The following is a 12,517-nucleotide window of genomic DNA, read 5'->3' on the forward strand; positions in this document are numbered from 1 at the left end:
TTGAGGCCAGAGAGCAGGTCTTAGTTATCCTTGTACCCCCCGCATGTAGCTCAGCGCTTGGCATTTAGCATGCATGTGCCACAATGGTGTGAGGCCTCCTTGCTCACCTTGGTAGGGCAAAGGCTGCTGCAGTGGGGAATGGGGGCTTGTGCAAAGGTCTCCCCTGTTGCCCCTGGTTCCATGGCTCTCTGTGGACCAGCTCTTTAGTGTGGGAGATGACTGATGGCTTGAGAGCAGGACTGCTGTCCTTCCTTTTATGAGCAGAGTCAGGAATTGCAGAGTGAGATGCAACCAGAGGCCTGAGGTCAGGCAGCCCCAGAGAAGCAGGTGAGGAACATCAAGTCCATGGTGGGGGACAAGAGCTGGAGTCAGTGGGTGAAGTCTTGTATTTCATCAATTCTGTATTTGCTCACATTTTAGTGTCTCTGAAATCAGAATGGATCTCACCACAGACGGCATATCCTAGTGTATGTGGCAGTATGCTTTTCTTTCTTAGTGATATATAATGTGATGACACATTTTAGAATTGATGTCTTAGACTTGATGGAATAGGTCAAGTTACCTGTTCACAGAGGTCAGGGCTGAGACATGGATGCTGAATGAAATCAACACCGGAGTCCAATTTGGACTTCAGGACGAGGCAGAGCCAGGGCTCTGGTGAGCGAGGGAGGCATCTAAAAGAGGAAACAGGAAGCAGGGGTGTAGTTTGGCATCTAACTGCAGCTGTGTTTCTTTTAGCAGGGGGAGGCTGGGCTTCCCTGTCACTGTGAGCACCCCCTGGGAAGTGAAACTCCAGAAGGGTGATTTTCATCCCCCACGTCTCTCGTCCATCTCCCACACGCGAGGACTCTCTATCTCCCTTACAGATCTCTTTCCGCAGTCCCACTTTGGATGGGGAGATGAAGCAGGAAAGTAGATGGAGGAAGGAGGCAGGGCCAGGGGATAGGGGGATGATGGTTCTGTGAAAATGTCTAGTACAAATCACTGGCTCTCAACTGGCTGCCAAGTTCCATTCATTACCTGGGAGCGTTTCAAGAATAGGTTGCTTGCATCTTAACTCAGACTGATGAAGCCACTGTTACTCACTTAGGGTGGAGAATCACTGGCCAAAAGTATTTCGTAAATATTTAATGCTAATCATGGAGGATTGACTTCAAAATGCAAATTGTATCTTGAATCCCTGAATTGGAGAAATAAAATAATTTACATATAAGTAGCCCTTTCAGTGTGCGAAGCACTTTCACAGTGTGTGGTTATATTTGCTTCTCTGAGGTAGGTAGGCATGTTGCTATTATTATGCTCATTTCACGGAGGAGAATCTAGGGTAGGAGGTCAAGCAACCTTGTAAAGGACGATGATGTTCAAGCTGAGTGACGGAGGAGATCTTACACTTGGCCTGAGTAAAGCTAGTGGTGGATGTTTGGTAAAAGAGAGGAGAGGGAGCAAAGAGTAGCAGGGACAAACAGGTAAGAACGGAGCTGGGGATGGGGTGGGCACGGAAGATAGCAGGACTGACCTGCCGGTGCGGAGGCAGAGCCTGCTGGAATAGCTAGCTCAATCACGGACATACAAAATGTTCAAGTGGTTTTAGCAGATGGAAAACCATCTTTAGAATCAGCTGAGGAGACCCACTTCTACGAGGGACTGGAAAGGTGGGACAGAGGGAAGTCAAGGTTTTCCCAGAGAATCTGTGTTGCTGAGGAAAGTGAAGTCAAGACCAGAAGCCAAAAGGATTATACCGGCATGCTGAACAGCAAGGATGTGGCTTTTCCAGGGACTTGGCAGAGAGCAGCGAAGCGAGAAGGTGTTGCAGAGGGAGTCAGAGAGGGGAGGAGCCTCGGAAGCACAGGCAGGGCCTGGGTGAGAGCAGGGCCCAGGGGAGGGAGACACAGCAAACTTTCCGAGGAGTGGGAGGCTGGACCAGGGCAGCGTGTGGTTGGGCATCCTTGGTACTCTGCAGCCCCTGTTCTTATCAGGCCCCGGAGTCAGCTCTGTGACCTCACAGCAGAGGATGAGAGAGCAAGGGGGGGCGGGCAGCAGAAGGGTTCCTGGGCTGGAGTGTGGTCTCCCTTGACTGGGAGGTGGCTGCAGCAGGAAACTCCAGGGAACCCACGAGATGGGGTCATGCCCCTCTGCAGAGCACACAGACTGTCGGTCCCAGGAAGCGACAAGCAAACCACTAGCTCCTTGTCAACACAATAGATATGGTCCTCTCGGGGGGCAGCTCCCAGGCCAGGCTTGGGTCCCCAACAACGGGCAGCTGCAGCCATGTGTCCTTGTCCACCCCCTTTCCTGTCTTGCCTTCTTTTTAATGAATTCTAAGTCATAATGAAAATTTTCCTTGGATGTACTGTATGCCTGACAATCAAATCACTGCTAAATCAATTCTTTGCAATCAGTGTTTTTCTAATGAATTTTGCATTTCTAATGGCAGGACCTGACACTACCTGTTTATTTTGTCTCTTGCCCTTGGCTCCCTCCCCTGCCTCCTTGTTGGAAGCAAACGGCCGGGGAGGCTGCGGGAGCCAAATGCCCGCCCGCCACAATGTCTCTTTCTCAGCCCCTCCTCAATTTCTCCTCCCCCTTTTCCTCAGCAGCCCTCACTGGGAAACTTAATGGGGTGTTTCCGGAGTAATTGGAATGATTTAAATGCCCTGCTAACCAAGTTTGTCAGGAAAAACCTCACCACCCAGCAGGGCTCACCCCTTCTGTCTATTCCGTGCTGGACGAGGAAGGAGTGGACAAGAGATGTTGTGGAAATGGTGAGGATGTCACCCCCCTGTCCCCCCTCCTCGAACTCTCCTGAGCTCCCCACACCCTCCCAAAGCACATAAGTGGTGTTGGATTAGATGCCAAATCATTTTCCATTGAAGACTTCTGTGGGATTTCCAGGCCACAGAACACATCCACTAATAAAGGAAACCTTGCAGGGGAGGCAGGAGAACCACTCCCAGACCAGGGCTGTTTCCTAAGGCCCCGATTTCTGAATGAATACATGAGTCAGGGAGTGAATGAATGAAGACCATACGGGCCCGTAGGCCAGTGTTCCAGAGATGTGGCTTGTGCAGACTCTGCCCTAGAAACTGAGACCCACCGTGGTAGACACAATGCCACGTCGCCCCCACCCCACTGCCAAGCTCTAGTCCCTGCACCCTGTGAATAGGGAATTAATCAGCTGAACTTAAGATGGGGGAATAGGCTGAATTATCCAGATGGGCCCAGTATAATCCCAGGGGCCTTAAAAGTGGAGGAAGGAGGGAGAAGAGGAGGTCTGCATGGAGCCATGTGGAAAAAGCACTCAGCCTGCATTGCGGGCTGTCAGCGGGGAGGGAGGAGCCCTGAGCCAAGGAATGCAGGAGGCCCCTAGTAGCTGGAAAAGGCAAGGTTCAAACTGCTTGGGTTCGCTTGTTCCCTAGACCCTGGCCACATGGCAGTCTTAGCCAACGAGACTTCTTTCAGACTTCTGACCTCCAGCACTGTAAGGTAGTAAGCCTGTGTTGTTTTAAGCTACGAGGTTTGTAGTAATTTATCACAGCGGTAATGGGAAACTAATACAGAAATGCTTCCAAGTGTCCTGAATCCGGCTGACATAACAGAGGGAAGTGTGAGGTAGCTTATAATTGTTCTAATAGACCATGCAAAGTACTGTCTTTAATAAATACATGTGTAATAAATACATGTGCAAGATATACTCGGAGCCCAGAAAAGGGGGTCTGGCAGGTGTGGGGAACACCTGAGCAACTCACTAATGCATGCACTCATTCCTGGGCCTTTGAGGCAACAAGGCCTGCCCTCTCCTCTGGGCCAATCGCTGCGGTGAGGTAGGGAAAGCGAGGTAGGGAAAGCGTCCTTCTCCCCTCTGTGTGCCACCCCTGCTCCCGCCTTCCACTCCCACCTTGGATTAAGAGCAAAGTCTTTGCAGTGAGTCGGGCTGAGGCTCCGGCAATTTACTCAATCATCTTGGGCCGCAAATCTCCATCTTCTCGGAATATATGGTAACTAACCTCTGGGGCTTGTTGCCAAGATGACGCACGTCAAAAGCTTAGCACGTGGCATGCAGCAAAAGCGCAATAAACACCATAGGTCATAGGCCCATAGGATGGCGAGCGCGGCGTGCGCTGTTTTCTTGTGAGACCCTCCCCCATCCTCCCTCTCAGCTGATGACTGCTCCCTCCTTCACTGAGAAAACAGAAGCTATGGAAAGAGCTCTTCCACACGCTTCTAGGGCTGCACCTTCCTCCACACCAGCATCTGCCCCCTCGGCCCTTCCCACAGGCTGCCGTGGAGGGTACTAGAATCCCTTTCTCTCTCCCCTCCAGCACATCTTACCTCTCTTATAAGTCACCGTTTTTTATCTCTGTATGGGGCCCTTCCCATCGGCACGTTCACACGCTGTTCTCTGGTATGAAGAAAACCTTCTCACGAAGGCCAGCAAGGACCTCCTTGTTGCTAAGTCCCAAGGACACTGTTCAGCCCACATTTTGCCTGACCTGCTAGCAGCCCTTTGATTCGGGTGGCCACGCCCGCCCCCTTGAGTTCCCACACGCAACGGTGTCTTGGTTCTTCCTCCTCTCTCTCTGAGGATTCTCTTGCCCCCTTTGCTTTCTCATCTCTTCTCCGAGGCCCCCTGATGTTGGGCTTCCTGGGTGCCCAGGGAGCGCTCCTCGATCCTTTCTCAATATACTCCTTCCCTAAGTGATCTTGAAATACTGGCTATATATTGATAACGCCAATGTTTGCCTCTCTCCCCAACTTGAGACCCGTATGCCCCAGCCTCAGTGAGCCTGCTCTGACCTGTTTCGAAGTACAAAATCTCCCGCACGGTTGCTTCTCAGATTCAACAAGCCCCAAAGAGAGTTCCCGAACGCCCCTCCCTGCTCTCCCTTGTCTGCTCTACCTGCAGCCCCTCTCTATTTTAGCTGATGACAACTCCAACATTCTAGGTGCTTAGCACAACACACCTGTCAGGAAATAATCCACTTTGGGCTCTACTTTATAAAAATATATGGAATCTGACCACTTTGCACCCCGCCACTGCTCCCATCCTGGTGAGAGCCCTCTCCATTTCACCTCTGAGTCACTCCAGTAGCTTCTGGACAGGGTTCCCTGCTGCTGCTCTTCCCTCTGTTCCCAATATAGAAACCAGAAGGCTCCTTCTTCAAGGCTAAGAAAGATCATGGCACTCCCTTGCTCAAAACCTTACAGTGGATCCCCACTACTGTCAGAATTAAAGCCGAAAAGTCCCTGCCCGACCCCACCCCAGGCCTCTTACCTCATATTCTATGACTCCCACTGTACCTTATGCCGATCTAGCAAGACTGCCCTCTTTCCTTCTCCCACAGTCCTGTCCTGGGGTCTTTGCTCTAGCTCTTCCCTTGTCTGAAGCACTCCTTTTCCAGGTATCTGCTGGGCCACACCTCTCTCATTTCCTTCAAGTCTTTTTTCAAATCACCCTTCTCAATGAGAGCACACAGAGGACTTACTTAAAATGGTAAAAACTCCCTGCCTCTGCATTCCCTGTATTGATTTATTCTAGCATATTGATTTATTTACTCAAAAAACTCCTCATGTCTGCTGTTTGTTGTTTGCCTCTCTCTGCCAGGCTGAAGGCCCTATAAAAAGGAGAATCATTGTCTGTCCTCTGAGGTATGCCCAGCATCTAAACAACGTCCAGACACATAGTAATCACTTCGTACTTGTTGAATGAATTTGCCAGGATGACTCTCTGAGTCTTCTATACAAGTCTTTCCTTTTTATTTTTCTTATTTTTTAATTAATTAATCTATTCGCTTATTTGTTTGCCAGGGGTAGGAGTGACAGGAAGACAGAGAGTCCTCTCGTAGAGTGCTACTCTCAATATTTTCCTCCCCATGGACTGTCCTTGTCTATGGATCAGCAGAAACACCTGATTCAGGTCCTTTGTCTCCATTCAGGATGTGATCTTCCCTTAACTGAGTGTTCACTATCTCAAAGTTAGGGGGGCAACTTTGGTCATTGAACTGCTTGAAAATCTTATAACTAGGCATCTGATGGCCTCCCGAACGAAATAGTCATAGTCTCTGCTTTGCTCGCAGCTGATGAATACGTCTATGGGACTCCAATGCAAGGCTAGGTCCCTGATGGGAATCTTCTTGTCACCACCTGTTTGCACCCCTAACACGCTGGGAATGCCTTACAGGCATGGATGCTGCCTTATCCCCAGCACCTAGCATAGGCCCACATACAGTTGGTACACAGTAAGTGCCTTTTTTTTTTTTTTTTTTAAATAAGGACAATTATTGCATGAATGTATGCTTGGCTAACTCAGTGGACCTGACTATTGACCTGGTGGGTGGAGGTTGGAAACTTGCAGGACTTTTTGACTTCCAGGTGGTCAAATTCATTAATCTACTCTTGAGAGATTTCTTTCCTTCACGTGACGGGTTCCCGTGTGATCCCACTCAGCCCACCTCAATCCCAAGGTATGCCAGAAACAGTCCTGAAAGGAAGTGAGAAAAGACAAGCAAGAGAGTAGAGGTGAGGCTCTGGCCTCCTTATTCTAGAAGGCAGCTCCCATGTCAGGCCCACCCAAGAGAAACTCCCTTTTGGTTAATTCAGAGTCAAATGATTAGTAATCTAATCATATGAGTGAGGTCCCACACTGTAGATTGTACAGGGTTTGTATGTCAGGCATGGGACCCTTGGGAGCTGTTTTAGAATTTGGTACACCACACCAAGGCTCAGAGGACTTCCAGAACTTATCTAGGCCCCATAGCTACAGGCAACAGAGTTAGAACTGAACCCCGCTCACAAGAGCCCATGGCAGCTCTGCTGCTGGAGGAACAGTGGGTAGAAGTGTGAGATTCAGGAGTGTAGACCTTGAATCCTTTCCTCTTTCAGGCCGTAACTGCAAAGGACCTTTCCGTTCCCCCGGAGAGGGCGAACTCTGGAGACCCAGAGAGTTGGTACATACCTTCGGCCACATGAACTGATTACTGTAGGGGTTTAGATTATACAGTCATAAATTGTCAGGGCTTATAGAGCTCCCAGAAAGTCAAGTTAGTCCATCGTTTCCAAGGTTGTGTTCTATGGGATCCTAGTTCCAAACTGTCAGTAATCATCCTCTGGAAAAAGAAATCCATAGTTGAAAAAGTTTGAACCTTGAGTTGAACCCAGTAAAAGGTCCCACTTCACTGCAGGATTTTGGGTGTCTTTCAGATGTTACCAAGCTTCAGGAATCTGTAAGAGGAGGAAAATATATTTGGCCCCAGAGCCTTCCTAGTTGTGTGTAAGTGGGTATTAACACTGCATGGATCAAAGTTTGAGAGAGGATGCACGAGTCTAGTCTAGCTAGTTAGTGGCAGCAGTTGGACTGGGTGGTCTCTCAGGCTCTCTCTGAGCCCCAGAAGGGAGGTCAGTGGTTTGGAATGGGAATGGGGTTCTGTTGTGGCATGCTGTTTCCTACTGAGGAAAAGCAGGGGGCCAGGTTCCAAGGAGTGTGAATGGTACCCCTTTCTAAACATGGCCTGGAGGAGGGCTTGCAGCCCCAGGGAAGGAAGAAGCTTGTCACTGCTCTGTTAGTGAGTAAAGGAAAGGGAGCTGGGCCTGTTGGTTTAATGGGAAGACACCTGCTCAGAGATTACCAGGAGATAAGCCGCTCTGTGGAGGATCAGAGAAGCAGAAGCCCCAGATGACCCAGTCAACGAAAATGGCTCAGGGACCGCCTTTTCTTCTGTTTGTTTTGTTATATTTGTTTTGTCTTGTTTTCCCAATCACAGGCTTCTAGGTTCAGGGGAGTAAGCGGATGAAGATTGGGAGACATCTGAGGCTCTGGGACTCAGTCCCTGGCATTACTGGGGACCCGAGAAGGGAGGGGCTTGCAGGGGGCAGGGAGCCGGGGCCTCAGTCTGCCTAGGGGAGCAGGGGAGGCAGTTTCCCACCCTGGTGGGTATGGGGTGGGGTGGTGTTTGTCTGTTCCTTCCCAGAAGAGCCCTGGGAAAGGGAAAAGAGAATCAATCTGAATATTCAGCTCCATAAACATTGCCATAAAAGTCACATCCATTTGCAGACGGAGGCTCAGCGCTAATGTGCCAAACCAATGATGTGCACTTACAGCATGAAGCCCTGATCAATTTTCTCGCCCGGCCAGGAAGCTGTTGTCCTCTGGAGGATTAATTCCTAGCTTCTGTCTGCGGGGAGCTGGCCCCGATTCTTAGCAGTCTCCATCCCATTTCTTGTCCACCCCCCACCCCAGCTCACCGTGAATCCCCCCTAACTCCCTTACCAGAAAGGAGACTCTGCAGGATTTGGGGTAGGAACAGAGCCTCCTGGTTCTGTAACTTTGGGTAAATCACTCACCCCTCTTAAGGTTTCCTGTTCTGTAGACTGTAGGATCTGGCCTGCCTACCTCGGTGGGTTGCTGCAGGAGGTAAGCCGCCCAAGACTCTGAAGTTTCCTGGCAAACTGAGTTTGAACAGGAAGGGGCATTTGTGGTCACCCCACACAGACCCTCATTTTGTAGATACGGGAACAGAGGCTCAAGGAGTTGAAACAACCTGGCTCAAGGTCACCCTGGGAGAAAGCGGTCAAGTCATTATAAGGAATTCCAAGCCGAGGCCCAAAGCGGAGTGGGATCGGAGGCATTTCCCACGGGATCTGTGCTGCAACCATGCTCCCTGGGTGCTGGGTCGGTTATTCAGTCACATCTCCCCATGGTGCTTTTGCTCCCGGGCCCAGGCCAGGCCAAGGGGCCTTTTTGCTCAAATAATGCTGGCTGCTGTCTGCGAGGCACAGGCCTGAGGAGAAAGCGAGCCCTTCCCCTGGACCTCCCGAAATGTCACTCTTGGACCTGGCTGTGAAGCCTCTGTTCCCAGGGGAGCTTGGTGGCTTCTGTAATTAAATCTCATTTCTGTTCCCCCTCTGAGACCCTCCTGGCCCCCCCAACCCGGTCAGCTGACCTTTTCTGGTGTTCACTCCTAGCTTTGGGGCGGGCGTAAGACCTGAGCCTTCTCTAGGAGGCTCAGGTGCTCACCAGGAGGGCACCTCCTCCCTCCCTGGGGATGCCAAGAGCTCCGGGCCTGCCTTCTAGACTCTGCCGGAGTGTGTGTGTCCCAGTGGGAGGGGCAGGGGCTGTGGGGCTCTGCCGTTGGCCAAGGAGTGTTTGAGCCTCTTTGTACCGAGAGTGAAATCGCATTGATGCTCCATTTTTTGCCCTCTCTGTATAAAAGGAAAAAAAAACTGCTCAGCTCCCCAAAAGGGTAAGGGAGGGGAGATTCTTGGTGTCTCCAAGGGTCTTAGAGTTGAGGGGACCTCACATGGAATCATGAGCAGCCTTTGACCTGGCACAGAGGTCCTGTCCGCAGCATCCATCCTCATCAACAGTCCCACCTCACAGGCCTCCCATCCCACGTGAGCAACGGGTCTGGTTGTTAGAAATGCTTGTGCCCTTGAAATAAGCCTTCTTGTAACTTCTGCACTTCCATCTGGTCTGTCTTGTGGATTCGCAGCATAGTCGTAGCCACCATTCACTGAGAGTTTACTTTGTGCCTCTCTCTGTTTGAAGATCTCTGCATGTGTTAACTCATCTAGCCCACAGGCTAAGCACTGTCACATCTGTTACAGATGAAGAGACTGGTACAGAGAAGTCAAGAAACCTGCCCTGGGTCACCCGTCTGGCAAATGGCAGAGCTGGGATTTAAACTCAGGCCAGTCTGGCCCCAGAGCCTACCTTTTTAACCCCCTACACCACCAGGAAAATCTTGATTTCTGTCTCCTCCGAGAAACAGCCTGTCTCATGTTTGAAAGCAGCTGTCATATGTTTTGGGTGAGACACTCCCAGGTCCTCACCACTGGTCCTCAACTCCTTGGTATCCTAGTCACCCTCTTCAGCTCCTTTGAAAATGAGCTAGTAAGAGTAGAGCCCAGTGGTTCAGATGGGCTCCACCAGGCTCGACTTACAGAGAGGCTACTGTCTCTCCCTTCGGATTGTGCACTTTTATGATTTCTTTCTCTTCCTAGCAGCTACACCACCATATTGAACTTATGGTCAGCTCAAACCCCAAGAACTTTTTCTTCTAGGTCTCTGCCAAGCCAAGAGCTCCTTTATCTTATACTCGTCCAATTGATCCTTTGAACCTAAATGCAGGTCTTGACACTTAACACTCCTAGATTTCATCTGTGTGGTTTTGGCTTGTGTCCTGGTCTACTCAGATAGTCAGATTCTCTGTCTGCCATGCTATTAATTTCTTCACATTTTGTCATACACAAATTAGGTAATCATCCTTCCTCAAACTTCATCCATGCCATTGATAAAAATGTTGAATGAGACAGAAGATGGGTCTCTGTCTCTTTTCTAGAGAGAGAGCTCCTGCTCAGGAACCCATTATCTTGGAAGGGAGACACTGTAATATTTGGTTTTGTAATGCCATATTAATCCTACATGGAATGCCTCCTAGGCTTCAGGCGAAGTACCAGGCACTGACGAAATGCAGATGTTCAAATCAGAATCTGCTTTCACAAAGCCCCTGTGGAGTTGGGGACACGGCCACATAGACCAATCATAATAACACATAGGTAGTCCCCCTTGGTGCATGGGGGTAAGAGGCCAGACAAGGGCCACCTCACTGAGCTTGGTGATACTTGAGTTAGGATTTAAAGAAGAGATGGCCATGGGATGGCTGGGTGGCTCAGTCAGTTAAACATCTGACTTCGGCTCAGGTTATGATCCCAGGGTCCGGGGATCGAGTCCTACATCAGGCTCCCTGCTCAGCAGGGAACCTGCTTCTCACTCTGTCTGCTGCTCTCCCTGCTTGTGCTTTCTCTCTCTTTCTCTCTCTCTCTGACAAACAAATAAATAAAATCTAAAAAAAAAAAAAAAAAAGAAGACGAGATGGAAGTGTCAGGGTTGGCGTGCTGGGAGGGTTTGGGGGTGGGCCCCCAGGGGATGTTTCTGACTCCATCATCTTGCTGCTTCCATGCCATCATCATCGTAACTCACTCACCCCTCCACTCTGTGACTCCTTCTCTGACTGTTTCCTCTAAATGTAGCATGGTAGCCCCAGGTTCATCAGTAGCTGGGGGAATGTATGTGTGTACAGGTGTGGAGAGGGCTGGAGATCCGAGTGCAAGGAAGAGAAGACAAGCACGGAGGGTTGACCGTTCCTCTTCAGACTGGAGACCAGGGGTGAGTCAGACGCAGAGAATGTTGGAGACAGGGCAGGGCGGTCTGGGTCTGCATTTTGGAGGAGTTTGCTGGGTGAAGCTGCTCCGCCCCAGAAGAAGGGAGACGGGGAAGCTGAGCTGGGCCCAGGGGGCGGGGGAGTCGAGGGGACGGTGGATATTTTCCTGCTCAGCCCAACTGAGATTTTATCCATGGCTTCATTATTTGATTTGAATGTTGTGAAGTCCCAGGTCCTGAGACACGCTCTTGTTTCTAAATATACAGCAAGTTACTCCAAAAACAACGAAGACAATTTCTGAAAGCCTGGGTCACCTCTCCTTTGATGGCTTTTGGCTCGCGTGCCTCCATTTCACGTGGAGCGATCATTACTCCAGGCCACCACCGACCATGTCTAGGCCAGGAAGGAAACTGGGTGGGAACGTTTTGCAGCAGTTTTGCCCCCTGGCTCCGAAACCTCAGCTGGGTGGTAGAGCTCTGTAATTCATGCCAAAGGTTGCTCCTTGCAATTTCTCTTTTCCTCCCCCTTCCCCTGCCTCCCTCCCCCAGTGGGAGAGGAAAAGCAGCTATGCTTATAGAAAGATTGATTAGTTAAGCAAGTCAATTATATCTCTTGCCGAGAGCAACTGTATATTAAGTAATGCAGCAAAAATGATTGTCTGCACAGATCCATTTTGTCGAACAGCTGTTCCAGAGGCCCGGAAAGAGAAGACGAAGGTTAAAATCCTGTAATAGTCTTCACTCCCCATCTCACCCCACCCCATCATGCCTGGCCCTCCAGGGGCTCCATTTATTATGAAATGGAATAAGGTTGGGTAATGAGCATACTGGCGGCCTGCTCCATTTTGCAGGAAAACTCTCCCGCCATGCAGAGGGCCCTTGGGCCTCCATCAGCCCTGGCCCTGCTGCCCTCCTGCCACACGAGAGTTGACGAAGCCTGCTCAGAAGCTCGCCTCACTCTGCCCTGCCCAGCCCGGTGGCTCTGACACAGAGGAAGGAGTTCCAGATGTAGACTCTGGAGATCTGGGTTCAAGTCCAATTACTGAGTGTCTGATCTTGGCTAACTCTTTTAACCTTTCGGAGCTTCAATTTTCTCATTAGGAAAATGCAATAACATTTAAATGAGATAATGGGTATGGATGAAATGTGGGGTCCATAATTGTATAATGAAATCATTCATTAAGGCCGGGCGTTGTACTCCACAAGGAGAGGCAGAGGGGAGCGTCTGTGAGCCACTTGCAGTAGCGGGGCAGGGCCACCGGGGGGGGGGGGGGGGGGGGCCCGGCAGGGAAAAAAACCCGGGCCAAAGCCCGGGGGGGGGGGGGGTCGGCCAGAAGCGTTAAAAAACCCAGGCACAAGCCA

This window comes from Neomonachus schauinslandi, chromosome 11, assembly GCF_002201575.2.
Source record: "Neomonachus schauinslandi chromosome 11, ASM220157v2, whole genome shotgun sequence".
NCBI classification, from domain to species: Eukaryota; Metazoa; Chordata; class Mammalia; order Carnivora; family Phocidae; genus Neomonachus; species Neomonachus schauinslandi.